Source organism: Callorhinchus milii, unplaced genomic scaffold, assembly GCF_018977255.1.
Source record: "Callorhinchus milii isolate IMCB2004 unplaced genomic scaffold, IMCB_Cmil_1.0 Scaffold3, whole genome shotgun sequence".
Lineage (NCBI taxonomy): Eukaryota > Metazoa > Chordata > Chondrichthyes > Chimaeriformes > Callorhinchidae > Callorhinchus > Callorhinchus milii.
In genome coordinates this window covers 16,879,150-16,894,520 of record NW_024704744.1, presented here as the reverse complement: position 1 = coordinate 16,894,520, position 15,371 = coordinate 16,879,150, and positions in this window count along the sequence as shown.

The following is a 15,371-nucleotide window of genomic DNA, read 5'->3' as shown; positions in this document are numbered from 1 at the left end:
GATAATGGTCTTAAACGCTGTTAAAACGGATATTGTGACAGATTAATTTTAAAAATGCACAATGCATCAAAGATTATTAAGATCTTTGTGTTTAATAGGAATTGGACAGGTATTGCAGTGGTTACATAAAGTTACTTTAAAACAATACAATGTTAAATAAAGATACTAAAAAATGAAGTGCAGCGCCATATCTCTTATATATTAATGAGTTATATAGAGCTGAAGGTCTCACTTGTTAAAATACACAATCTTATAGTAAATGGTTTGCTATTAAATGCAGGATAACGCATGAATAGAATTATGTAACAAGGCCAGTAATACATCATAAGGCTGAGATAATGTAGTACACTGTGAATGTAAAACTTGAGTAGTTTATCAATGTCATCTGAAATGCTCAATTCCTTATTGCTTTGCAACGCACCTATTGTTTATCCATAATAAATTCATGTTTGACAACTTATTGGCAAATTCCCAATAATAATACTTGTGTTTGATTATAGCACCGTAACACATCACTGAACTGTCTCAGGATTTACTGTAAAGTGTAATGAATTTGTAATAATAATCCTTAAGATAATGTCTTTTATATTGGAAGGATGAAGTTACAGTGAATTTTGTATGCAATGACCTACAAACAATCAGGAAGTGAGTAAGCAATTTTATTTGGGGGATTGTTGGCCAGGGGGAGAAATTCTCTTCCGTTTCAAATAGTACCATGGGATCTTTAATGTCCACAGGAATAGGCAGAGGGGATTTCAGTTTACATCTCAAATGAAGGATGGCAACCCCAACAATGCAGCAACCCCCCATCACCTCATTGGAGTGTCAGCCTAGACTCATGAGTTCAAAGTACTGATTTTTGACTTGAACTTACAGCCTTCTGTCTCAGAGGCAAGACTGAAACATTACAACATGGTAATTTGAGTCCATAGGATCCATATATTCAGATCCTGTTTATAACATAGTGCGATAATTATTTGGGGAGGACAAGTTTGCAGGGCTATGGGCAGAGAGCAGGGGAATGGGATGGATTTGGGTAGATCTTTTCAAAGAGCCAGCACAGACAATGACCTCCTTCTGAGCTGTATAGTTCTATGATAAAACAAAATGGCTGTGGTCAGAACTTCTAGGTTATCAGGTCACTGCTAATGTCACTTACAGCCAGGAAGTGCTTTCTGCAACTGCTTTCATGTGCATTTCCATTATTTCCTGAGAACTCACAAGATGCCAGATGGTATTGCAGTGGAAAGAACTACTAGAGATCCCTCCTCATGATAAAATAATAAAATTATAATCCTTACATTTGATATATCACCTTTCACATCAGGAGGATGTCCCAAAGAGCTTCCCAGGCTATACTGTATACTTAACATCAACCTGAACAGGCAGACGTGCCTCACTTTATCTCATCCTCAGGACGGCCCCTCAACAACGCAGCACATCTGCAACACTGAATCTCTGATCTCCAGATTGGTAATTACGCCTTATCTATACTTTTGCTGTGCCAATAATATATAAGTTGAACTATATCATCAATGTGAGCTTGATAGTCTGATGTCTGAAGCTCCCAGACCAGTGATGGCCAACTCATGGCCCGTGGACCGAAAGTGGCCCGCGAGGTCGTCAAGAAGCAGTCCCTCAAACATTCCCAAGAGCTTAGATAAGTTGTAGTTGATCGGTGTTATGCGTTCAGTTTTTCTTGATTTAAATATTTCTTGATTTATGCCATAAATCAACTGAACCTTTGGTATCAACACACTACCTGCAGTATAAATGCAGATCGTACAAATTGGTTTAGTCTGTGGTGAAAATATTGTCCCTTAAATGGCCTTAAAGTCCTTAAGACTGCCCACTGGACTGCAGTTTAGTTTTTTTGTATGTTATTAAAGAGTCAGTGGCCTGTTATTGGAGCTTTGCATGCACATGCACACTATGTTGCACTTGCAAGAGCTCTCCTTAGCCTCTGGTGAATGCGCTTTTGGAGTAGAAAATTGCTTCTAGCAGTACTAATGGGGCATTATACCAATACATTCAATCTGTTTCAGATTATAGCTTTTCATTAGAAATTGAATATTTAAACCTTGTAATTGGATCAGGATTCATCTTGAATCGGTACAAATGATGCTTTCCAGAACTGCTGTGTGGCTTAACATGTACAGGGCAATAAACCTCTTAGCATGACATTATACACATGCATTAATTTGTAAGGACATGTAAAAAAACAAATTGCAATGCAAATTTTTTTTGTGGAAAAGGACATTTGTTTGTTTCAGCTCCTACATAGCAAAGTATTTTTGCTATGAATATGTAAGCTAAAGAGCAAAATGTGTCTTGTGTGACATAACGTTCCATGAACTGAGTGTGCTGTACACAGGGGAGTCGGCTTGTAATTTGTTACATTTATACAGTTATACTGTATATACAAGTGGGAGTTTAACATATTAATGGAAATATTGTATTACGTCAAGATAATATTAGGAGTGTATTTGTGAAAAAGAAGGTAATATTGATTGGGAACGTCAATCATCCTCACAAAAACTGGAAAGTGGGAAAAGCACTGAACTTCTAAATGTAGTGCATGACAGCTTCCTGATTTAGGGTATCAGGGAGCTCACAACGGACAGTGCCCTTCTTGGCTTTAGTTCTAGTCAGTGACCCAGATATTATTCAGGGAGTGGAAGTCGTTGATCCAAGAGTTGACAGTGACCACAGCTCAATACATTCAGTTTGACTTAGGAAACAGCATAAGCATGTAATCAAATTCTGTTGTACAACTTTATGGCGGGCAAACTTCAAGCATATAGGGCTGAGCTAAAAGACATAGACTGGGAGGTATTACTGAAGGACAAATTACTTGAGGTTAAGTGGACACCCTTAAGAAACATTATGCAGTACATGGAGAAGAAGTAGGGGGAAATAAACAAAAACACACAGAATGGATCAATAGGAAAATAAAGATGGAGATTACAAAGTACTAAATATAGAAAGTAAGAATAGAAAACACATGTACTCCAGAACTTAACCAAAGGGGAAGCTGAAAGAGATCTTGGGATGTCAGTTGACTCATTGCTCACTGTGTCAAAACTGTGTGAGACATCAATAAACAAGGCAAACAGTGTGCTGGGCTTTCTTGCTAAATCAGTGAGTTCAGATCCCCAGATGTCATACTGAAGCAATACAGTAATCTGGTCAGGCTGCACCTGTCCTATAGTACTGCATATACAGTTGTTCTAGTCACTGGGACGTAAGGGGGTTACCCAACCCTAGAGGCAACGCAGAGCAGAGCTATGAGGATGATCCCAGTGTGGACCGATGTGCTGTGAGCGATGATTAGACAAGTTTGGCTTTTTCAGTCTTGAGAGATGGGCAGCCAATTGCGCACAGCAATGTCCCACAAACCGTCGTAGATTGAAAATGACCAATTTATTATTGTTTTTGGTTTTGGAGGGATTTGGAGGGAGTAAACGTATACAAGAAACCTAAGCACTTCAAATGGAGACACAATGTATTAGAATAAATAATTAGGAATTATCTTGGTTGATGGTGAGCCAGGAAAAGGACAAGCTTTCTGAGTTTTAATGAATCAGTGGTAGTAACTAACGTAGAGACAGTAGAGAAACATAACAGGTTTGATATCAAGAAAAAAGCAAAATGTGAATACAACAAAAGACTCAAATAGGTACAAGAAAGTAGCAGAGGACAAGATGAAATGTTTGATGGTACGTAATTCATGTCCATTTGGACTTATGTGATGGATGAGAAATTGTAAATGAATATATAGTGGCCAAATAAAAATGAATGATTATTACAGTGAGAAACATGAAACCGATGGACACACTAAAAGGATATTCATTTCCAAAGGAGATAAATGAAAGTTTTTTGTAGTAACTGAAGATTTCCTGAAACTATCCAATTAATGGGAACCTTCTGTTCCACAGCTAATCAACACTAGGATACTTTTCAAGGACATTTAACCACAACTTGAAACATATTATTCAAACACTGATTAGACAATTGGCCAGTCCACATTTGGGACATTCAGTGTGCTGTTTTGGGCATGCTGCCTTCAAACTAGAATTGATCCATTGACTGGGTTTCAATGATTATTCTGGGATTTAGGGATTTAATTAATCAGAAAAGTCTCATAGAACAGAATTAGCTTTCATTAGAAAAGAGAAGATTAAGAGAAGACATGAACCATGTTTTTAAAATGCTGAATTGAATGCATAATGCAAATGCAAGGATATTATTAAACTTGGATTCTAAATGTGAAACTAGAGGTGTCTGTGGGCCATTATCTTGATTTTCTGGCTCCACAGCTTTTGGTTATTTATAATAATAATAGTGATAATAATCCTTATTTTTGGTATAGTGCTTTTCATGTCAGGAGACTGTCCCAAGTGCCTCTCAGGATATGCTGAAAATTGCAGTGATTGTGTGTTTTAACGTCAAACTGCTGTTGTTGAGGCAGAATTTGCACAATTTATTACAGTACCTAGTCATTTTCTTTGCTACATTTTTGAAATGCTGCCTTTAGGCCCAGAAATGGAATTTTAAACCAAGTTCTCCCCAGACTCTACATTTGTGCCAAGGCTGCAGGGTCAGTGAAATATCTGAACAAAAACAAGCCAAATTCTTGTATCTTTCTCTCCATGATCTGCTTCAATACAATACAAAATTACATTTGTATAGCATCTTTCACATCGGGAGGATGTCCAAAAGCACTGGACAGTCAGGGATTTGGACCCAAGCTGGGGTTGGGATCAGGAAGGAGGGAGGGGAAGGGTAGAAGGGTGACCAAAGACACAATCAAAGAAGAGGGTCTTGAGACGTGCCTTGAAGGAGTCAAGGGGGGGAGCAAGACAAAGGGACTGTGGGATGGAGTACCAGAAGGTGGGGTCAGAGAGGCTGATAGTGGGCCGGGCAAGGCAGGGGACATGAAGCAGTTTGGAGTCCGCTGAGCGGAGGAAACAGACAGTTTGGCAGGGGGTTAGGAAGTCACAGAGGTAGGGAGAAGAGAAGGTGGAGGAATTTGAAGGTGAGGACCAGGATCTTGAACTGTATCCTCTGAGTGATGGGAAACCAGTGGAGTCGGGCAAGGATGGGGGTAATAGGTTCGCGGAGCCTGGTGCAGGAGAGGACACGGGCTGCAGAGTTCTGGATGATCTGCAGCCTGTGGAGGGAGAAGTATGGGAGGATGACAAGCAGGGAGTTTGCGTAGTTGAGCCTGGATGTGATTAATGCGTGGATGAGGGTCTCAGCGGCCTGGGGTGAGAGACTGTGGTGGAGTCGGGAATTGTTGCGGAGGTGGGGAAAGATGGAGTGGGTCATGGCATGGGTTTGGGGGATGAAGGATGCCGAGGATCCATATTGGTTCTGTTAGGTATAGAGTGCATCTATGAAGGGTGATGCTGTTAATGCCCGAGGTATGCAGGTGCTGACAGGAGCCAAGCAGGAGGGCCTTGGTCTTGTCGACATACGCTTATCCAGTACATCACTGAAAGCTGTGGGTAATTAAACCACAAGGAATCAAAAGCCACAAAACTTTATCCCACTCTGCATTCAGGAATACCCCAATTTTGACTACAATATGCAGACCAGAAAGTAGCACCAGCAATGTTATCGGTTCCCTTTGGCTCTGTTAGTAGCACTCTTGCCTCTGGCCCTATTTCAGGAATTGAGCTAATAATTTGTCTGACACACCTAGTGGAGTGGGAATGCCATTCAGATGGACCATCTTTTGGATGAGACTTATTAAACCAAGGTCCCATCTACCTGTTTGAAATGAACATTAAAATTTCTATCCACCTGGATCAACAACAAAATTACATTTGTATAGCAGCTTCAGGTGAAATTTTCCTGGTGTCCTGGCCAACAGTCCTTTAACTTGGTTGTCTGTGAAATGTGGTTTTGTGTGGAATCATGCTGATACAAATGGCTGCATTTTTCTGTGACACTGAACTTGATTGAATTATTTGTGACTTGCTTTGAGATGTTCTAATTTGATAAAATGCAGCAATAGTAATAAAGACCGTCAGGTGAATGTCTCGAAGTGCTTCACAGGATTTGTTACAAAATGTAGTCACTGTATTTTATAGACAAATTCAACAGCCGATTTGCGCACACCAATGACCCACAATCAACCAAAAGCCAACAATCAATTTTATTTGGATGATCAGGACACTGGGAGAAACTTCCTTTTCTCTTCAATAATGATCTTCTACATTGACCTGAACAGACAGACAGGACCTCAGTTCGGACAACTTATTTGAAGGACAGCAGCTCCAACATTGCAGAGCTCCCCCAGTACTGTATGGGAGTGTCACCCGGGACTACATGAGTTCAAGGTCCTGATGTGGTGCTTCAATACCATTCATAACATCCAAGCCCGCCTGCTTGGCTCCTATCAGTGCCTCCATAACTCGGGTGCTGACAGCATCTCCCTCCATGGAAGCATTCTACATCTCATGGAGCCAATACAGAACCTTGGTGATCTGCTCAACCCTCAACTGTCCTTCATACCCCAAATCCATGCCATGACCCGCGCCGCCTTTCTACACCTCCGCAACATCGCTCGGCTCCACCACTGTTTCATACCGCAGGCCACTGAGATCCTCATACATCCATTCATAACATCCAGGCTCGACCAAACAAGCTCTCTGCTTGTCGGCCTTCCTGACCCCCTCCTCCATAGGCTGCAGATCATCTAAATCTCTACAGCCCATGTCCTTTCCTGTACCAGGCTCCGCGACCCTATCACCCCCATCCTTGCCTGACTTCCCATCACACAGAGGATACAGTTCATGATCCTGGTCCTCACTTTCAAAGCCCTTCATGGCCTTGCTCCCCCCACCCCCACATCTCGGACCTCCTAATCCCTACCAATCTGCTCACTCCCTCTGCTCAGTGGGCTCTGGCCTGCTTCACGTCCCTCCCCTTGCCCGCCCCACCATTGGCGGGCGGGCCTGCAGCCACTCTGCCCTCACCCTCTGGAACTCCAACCCGCAGTCCCTCCACCTCATCCCCTCCCTTGCCTCCTTCAAGACCCATCTCAAGACCCTCCTCTTCGACCGTGCTTTCGGTCACTCTCCATCCCCCCCTACCCTCCACCCTTTCCGATCCCGACCCCCAGCTCGGGTCCAAAACACTAATTGTCCAACGTCTTGGGATGTCCTCCCGACACGAAAGCGCTATACAAATGCAATTTTGTTGTTGTTGTTGATCAATACAACTCATTGACTCAGAGGTGAGAGTGCTACCAATGAGCCAGCTGACACCTAATAGTTATGCAAGTTCTTTCTTTGTTAGTATTTTGATTCTATTTCCAATTCTACATCAAATCATCAGATAACTCAACCTGTTTATGTATGTTTTGATCAAAGAACTACTATTTACCTTGATTATGTTGGGTTAAAGGATTACAAGTAACAATGGTTTGACCAGTCAGATTATTTTGTGTGAAAGTGTCTAACCATGTTGTGTCAGCAGTTTTGTTTCCCGCAGTCAACTGCAATTTAAGCACTGGCAGTGGGAGAGGTGACCGGCAAAAATGAGGGGCAAGAAAAAAACAAATGCTTCACTGCTTTCGCAGTCCTTCTGTTATCCTTTAGAGGCTAGTATCATTAAAGGCATTTAATGAATGGTTTGTTGCTTTGCTGTGCGCAATTGGCTGCCGCGTTTGCCCACAAATATACAGTCAATTCACTTTACAGTGTGTTCTGTGAAGCGCTTTGGGACGTCCTCCTGACGTGAAAAGCGCTATATCAAATGCAAGGATTATTATTATTATTATTTACCCATGTAAATAAATAACAATCATCCTGTAAAGTATGACTGTTAAGTAAAAACATAAATCGGATATTCTTGTGCATAGCAGCTGAACTATCTGGAGCTATGACCTCATTGCGTTCCTGCTCTGGGAGTCCCATTCTGGCTGATTTCAAGCAGAGATGCACGTAGACTAAAATATGCCTGATTCCTGCAATGTTAAGTCTCTGCCAATGTCACTACTTGTAGACTGCACGTGCGTAGGAAATGCCACAAAAAGGTGAAAGGGGCTTGAAATGTCAATTGTAAGCTTCCCAGTTTACATGAACTCTTCTTTCAAAACTGAAAGGTCCTGCTTTACTAAATCAGGACCGTACATCAAATTTGCATGCTGCAGCACATATTATTATATATTAGTACAAGATGCTAGTTTGCTTCAAATACAACAGCTATCAACTATATGTCCGATGCATGGAACTCTCAGTAATTTGGCTTCAATACTCTTAAACATGGTAATAGGTTTCTTTGTCGCCGAGCAACTACTGCCATCCTTTGGATGAGATACTAAATCAAAGTCCTGCCTAAGAAAATTGGTCACTCTCTCCACAGCTGATTGTGGGAGGAGAAAGGTAGTTGAGGGTGGGGGGAGAAGGCAACCAAAAGCGTGATTGAAAGCATGGGTCTTAAAGTGAGTATTGAAGCAGGGGATGGAGAGGGGAGAGCTCTTGGCAGAAGAATACCGGGTGAAGTTCCAGAGAGAGGGGGCAGAATGGCTGAAATCTTGCCCACCAAGGGTGGGAGAGATGACACAAGGGAATATGAAGCAGACCAGTAGTTGCTGAGCAGAGGGAGCGCCCAAGGCACTAGGGATGCAGGAGGTTGCAGAGGTAGGATAGTCTGAAGCATGTGCAGAGAGGAACTGACGAGTCTGTAATATTCCACTCTGGCAGTGATGACAGCTTGTGTGAGGGTCATAGCAGCCTCGGAAAGCGGAGGAGGGAGAGGTAGTGGTAGAGGGCATGAGAGAAAGCCGAGCGAGTAAGAGCCTGGATGGAAAAGAAGAATAAAATGTTTAAAACAATGAAAGAGAAAAAAACATAACGATGCATAAAAACGCAACTGGGTTCCTGACCCCCTGAAAGATGTGACTTGTGCAAGCACCAGGCACAGTTAATAAAAGATATGCAAAGTGTTCCTTCCACTTACTCACTACTGATTCAGAAAAGATACAGAACCAAACATGTGACCTTTGTTTCACCGAGCAGTCCACAATGGCACTAGTCCATCAAAACTAATATAGGTCCCATTGATCAATGTTTTGACTGGCAATTGATATGATTGATCGTGTGGTAATCATTGGACAATAAAATGTTAAGATTCCTGTGCTCTGGAGATCCAGGCCTGTATTCCTTACAGATTTATCGAATTCCATGTGAAATGATTGTGGGTTCTCTCTGGGCTGTTTTTGCAGTTTAGCTGTCAATCATTCATAAGGTTCTCTATGATGGAATCATTTCCGTGTACAGGATAGATTTTAGGCAGATTTCTTGTGTGTAAGCAGCAATATAATTAGTTTCTGTTCTTATTGTTTATTCATGTAATTATATGCTGTGTTTCTGGCTGTGATTTTGTTTTATTTTCTGCTTTCCATTTGAGTTTTGCTGTCTAAATTTCAGACATATTCCAGCACTTGTCTTACTTTAGTCATTATAATCCTCCCAGCAAAATTCAATGATCCATTCAGTCATGACGTTGAGCAAAATGCATGGTGGAAGTTCAAGGATGAAGAGTTTAATGCAAATTCATGAATATAATTTCCTTCCCCGTTCAGAGCTGACACAAGGCATTGAGAGATGTTTTAAATTTGAGTATGGTAAAAGAACAGAGATGACAGGACTGCAGAAAACTCCCTGCCTCTGAATGAGACATTACAAGCATAGTTCTGCTTCAAGACTAGGGCTTTCTTGTGTGACTAATAATTCTTGGGGTTTCAAAACATGGCAAACTGCGGAGTGGGTGGGGAATACCGTTGCCACTATTTTGGCATTGTTCTAAAATAGAAAGCAACCTCACAAAATGTTCTTGTTATTATATAAAAAAAATGTTAATAACAAGCTATACATACAGCATTCAAAACAATCAGGATCAGCTCAGCAGATGTGTCAATGAAGTGACAGATGGGTCTGAATGTGGATAAATGTAATGGTGACATTTACTGGAACAGGAAATGACAGTAAAGGTTGGAAGGAATGAAGCTACAATTTTACACAACAGTACAATTTTCAGGGCCTGAATTGAAATTTTAAATTGAAATTCTTCAATTTAAGCAACATTTTAAATACAAAATCACAAGGAATTTTGGAGCTGAGGTTTTCTGAATTTAAATTTTGAGATTATTCAAGTTGGATAATAAGTGTAGAACTAGAAGATGTGAACAATAGATTAACAAGCCTCAACCAAAGCTTGAAACAAGAATTTTCTTTCCCAGACTGTAGGGGATATATGGATCTCCCAGCTAATTCTATGTCAATTCACACCCTTTTTGACTTAAAAAGAGTTATATGAATATGTAGTTAGGAATGGAGTTGAGGATTTTAAGGATATTTACAGATGGAGATGATTGTATTCTGTATTATTTATGATATTCCTGAACTGTTGTGACAGTTGTTGCCAAGAAAGGCAACCAATTTGTGATGTTACAATAATAATAATCCTTGCATTTAAGATACAACAAGATTTCATTTATAGAGCGCCTTTCACGTCCAGAGGATGTCCCAAGGCGCTGGACAGTTGGGTCAGGACCCAAGCAGAGGGGAAATGGTCAGGGTGAGGGGAGGGAAGGGAGGGAGCGAGGAGGGGGTAGAGAGTCGAGAGGGGAGCTGAAGGCACGGTCGAGGAAAAAGGTCGTGAGACCGGCCTTGAAGGAGGAAAGGGAGGAGGCAAGGCGAAGGCACTGGGGGATGGAGTTCCAGAGCCTCGGGGCTGAGAGGCTGAAGGCCCGACCACCGATGGTAGCGCGGTTGGGGCGGAGGATGTGGAGCAGACCGGAGCCAGAGGAAGGGAGAGTACGGGCAGGTAAGTAGGGGGATAGTAGGTCGGAGAGGAGGAGGGAGCAAGGCCGTGAATGGCCTTGTAGGTGAGGATGAGGATCTTGAATTCGATCCTCTGGGGGATGGGGAGCCAGTGGAGGCGAGCGAGGGTGGGAGTGATGTGGTCCCGAAGTCTGGTGCGGGACAGTACACGAGCTGCAGAGTTCTGAATGACCTGCAGCTTGTGGAGGGAGGTGGCGGGAAGGCCGGCGAGGAGAGAGTTCCCATAGTCCAGCCTTGAGGTGACAAAGGCGTGGACCAGAGTTTCAGCAGCGTGAGGGGTGAGGTAGTGCTGTAGTCTGGTGATATTCCGGAGGTGATGGAAGGCAGTGCCAGCTGTGGCGCAGATATGAGGAAGAATGGACAGCTCAGGGTCGAACAGAACGCCGAGGTTCCTGACTGGCTTTGAGAGGTGGAGAGTGCAGCCTTGGATGCTGATGCTGTCAGCGCCTGACGTGCGGAGGCGCTGACGCGAGCCAATCGGGAGGGCCTCAGTTTTGTGCACGTTGAGCTGAAAAAAGTTGTCTCTCATCCAGGACTCGATGTCAGAGAGGCAGGCTGTCAGGACATCGGTGGTCGTGGAGTTGAAGGTAGAAGAGGAAAGGTAGAGTTGGTTGTTATCCGCATACATGTGGAAGTTAACCCCATGTCTGCGGATGATGTCACCAAGGGGGAGCATATAGAGGGTGAAGAGGAGGGGACCGAGGACAGAGCTCTGAGGGACCCCGCATGAGACAGTGCGGGGGCTGGAGGAAAAGCCATTTGTGGAAACAAAATGAAGACGGTGGGAGAGGTAGGACCTAAACCACTCAAGGACAGGGCCTTTAAGGTTGAGGTGTGAGGACAAGCGGTGGAGGAGGATAGCGTGGTCGACCGTATCGAATGTGGCCGATAGGTCGAGGAGGCAGAGGGAGCCCTGGTCGCAGATGGTCAAGATGTCATTAGTGGCCTTGACCAGGGCGGTTTCTGTACTGTGGGCAGCATGGAAACCCTGAAGGGGTTCGAATAATGAATGGGTGGAGAGGAAAGAGCGCAGCTGGGAGGCTGCTTTCAAGGACCTTGGACAGGAAGGGGAGGTTGGAGATGGGCCGGTAGCTTGATAGCTGCAACGCATCAAGGGAGTGTTTTTTCAAAGTGGGAGTGATGGTGGCAGTTTTTAGGGGAATGGGAACAGAGCCAGAGGAGAGGGACAGGTTGATGATGTCTGTGAGATGTGGGACAAGGAGGTGGAGCTGGGAGATAAGGAGTGGGGATGGGGTCAAGCAAGCAGGTGGTGGGTTTCAGGGACAGGAGGAGGTTGGTGACAGAGGGTGGGGAAACGGGTTCGAAGGTGTGTTGGGGAGGATGGGTAGGAGTCGGAGTGTGGGAGGGAAGGGGTAGGGGGTGGGTGGAAGTTGGAGGGGCAATGACCGCGGAGCGGATTCACTTGATTTTGAACTCAAGGAAATCCAGCATCTCCTCGCAGTGAAGGTTGGAGGAGATGACCTGCGCGGGGGGGACGGATATTGCGCCTTATCACATTGTCAAGATGTTTCAAATTGCTTCAAAGGATATACTGTAAAGTGAATTGACTGTATTTTTGTGGGCAAAACATGGCAACCAGTTTGCACAGAACAATGTCCCATAAACAGTAATGGAGTGAGTGACCAATTTTATTTGGGGGATTTGTTAACCAGGACACTGGAAAAAACTGCTCTCTCTTTTCAAATAGCGCCATGGGATCTTTAAAATTCACCTGTACAGGCAGAGAGGACTTTGGTTTAACATTTCATCCAAAGGACAACATCTCCAACAATGCAACACCCCCCACCACTGTGATACATCTGTAAGATCAGTCAGTTTACAGTGAGGTGTGCACCCCTGCCTAGTCAGACTGAACCACACACTATTTGTTCTGGATAGCCAAACAACTTTGATCCTTCCAGAAAGGAACGAGAAGCCATAAAGTGTTCTAAATCCTGGACCATTCTCAGCAGGTTCTTAATGAAAGCCTAGAATCTGAAAATTGGTGTAGTCACATGATAGACTTAAAATTTGCTTCAGAAATAGGAAATGCATTTTCCTATTTCCTAAATGTGTTTTCAGCACACAAACTCCACAGTGTCAAGCTGAGTAAATTCACCTACGATGCTTGAAGGGTTAATATTTGTGAGTATATTTTTAAAAAATGTATTCACCTGAATCTGAAGCATCGAAGGATGTGTTACTTTTCATATCCTGTAGTTTGTGGAGTTTACTAACCCATTTGTCAAGGACCATGTCGAACTCCTTTTGGGAAGCAAGCTTTTGTTTTCAGCCACCTGAACAATGGTCCTTTTTTTTTCTCCTTTCATTATATTCATTGTGTAAACATCTTACTTTTATCCCAATACGATGTTTAAGATCAACAATTTTTTATCTCCAGTTCTGTTCATCAAAGAATAGATTTGTAATTTTGTTATTTTACTGACTACAATAGTCTAGGTCTCTGGCAACCATCTGCTGTAGTCGGTGATACTCTTGTGATAGATCTGCATTTCTTTTGTTTAATGTCTTACTTGGTTGGAGCATGCTGTTCTCTCTTTCTGAAAGATGATCTGCCTTGTACTCAGTTACTATTTTTCACCTCCTACTGCTAGACTGCTATTAGTCACTCTCCTTTGTATAGGTCAAGAGTATCTTTTTAATTGTGGCCCCCCTGTTTGCAGATGATTTGTGCTCTTGGCAGACTTTCTAGGGATCTCGGGTACTGTATCATCTTGAATACTGGGCTTCTCAATGGGACTTAATGATGGATGCCCCCAAGTGCATCATTATTGACTCGGCAAGACTAAAGAGGGGACCTTGAAATTTTTGATTGGAAGATTCAAGAGGTATTAGTCCCAATTAATAACTCAGATCAATATCTAGGGGTTGTGGTGGATACCAACTTTTGCTTGGACACTGTCTTTCAGGACTTTGCTGAGAAGGGGTGAAGGACATTGGTTGTTCTTATCTCTCTTTGGTGGTAGCCAAGTTCCCAACACAAGTTAAGTTCGAGACATGTTAAACATGTGCCCAGATCAATTCTCTTTCATGATTCTGACCTCTTGGGCAGCGGCGGAAGAACTTACTTCAGCTCATTTGTGAAGTCCAGGATGAAGCAACAAGGGGGATTTGTTATAATAAAAGGGAGCAGCAGCAGAGAGGGAGTGCTCTAGCCAACACTGGCCCGTTGCTCAGCATTATAGAGGTGGAGTCGGAGGTGGTTTCAGGCAGGCACGTCTCTTTACCAACACCCTTGAATGAGGGACTGGATTAAGCATGTAATTCTGAGCAAATCTAGTACGCAGCCTTGGACTTGGATCTCTGGAATATCTCTGGAATAGAGTGCTACCACTGAGCTTAACTAACACTAGTTAATACTGTTCCTCCCCATATGCTTATCTAATTTCCTTTTAAATGTTGCCATTGATCCTGTTTCAATAGTCTCCCCAGGCAAAATAATTCTATATTCTGATCACCCTCTGGGGGGACAAGAATTCTTCCTTATGCCCCCATCATGCTTTGTCTCCAGTATCTCCTGGATGTTTGGTGCTGAAGTTCGTTTATGCACGCTTTTTATTGGGGGGGATGTGGGGAGTAATTTTTTAGGTGAAATCATTGATTTTATTTTTAAAAAATGATAATTTTGTATGGAAAATATATGGTTTTGCTTCCAGACACTCGAAATTCAATAAATTATTTATGGATTAAATCAGTGAGACGTGACTGATTGTGATGATATTTTCAGTGCGGTGAAAACAGTGAAGAGGATGGAGAATCCCATTTAGTGAGCAATGCCTGTGATAACCAGGGAAGGTGACACAGGAGAGAATTACAATGAAAAGTGTTCTGTAAAAGAAGAAAAATAATGACATTTATTGGCAGAAAATCTTTCTGCTATATGGTTACGGTGTATGAAATTGGTTCATAATAGTGCTTACAAGATAACAGATTTACATTTTCTCATGCAAACCGAATGGTCCCTCAAGTGAAACGCAAGGAGATGCTTGTTTACCTTTCTAGAAAGTTAATCATAGCTTTGTTTTCACAGAGATTAAACGAAAAATACAAATCGAGAAAGGCAACAGAAATTTGCAGAGAACATGAACAAAATGAAAAGCATGATTTTTGGCAAGTGCAGATCTGTGCTTGCAGGCTTTGTAAAGCATCTGAAGGATTATTATGTAAAATAAGACAATTTTTGAATAGAAGGAATCATCTGGTTGGATAAACTTATTAAGGTTTACGCCTTTCTTCTCTAGTTCTGGCAACTGTGGTATTTCCTTTGTGGCACGCATGACTCACAAATTCCTAAAGAGCTCTGCTATTTTCAAGGATAGCTAATCCTCACTACTTCTTGGTGTAATGAGTTCATGCTGAGACAAGCTACAGACCTCTCTCTGCTTTGATCAAGTGAAAAGATAACGCACCCTTTGGAAAATTAGCAGCTTCTTATTCAGATGCTGGGGCCTCACAACTTCTCACTAGAAAAGCAGCAAACTACCAAACGGC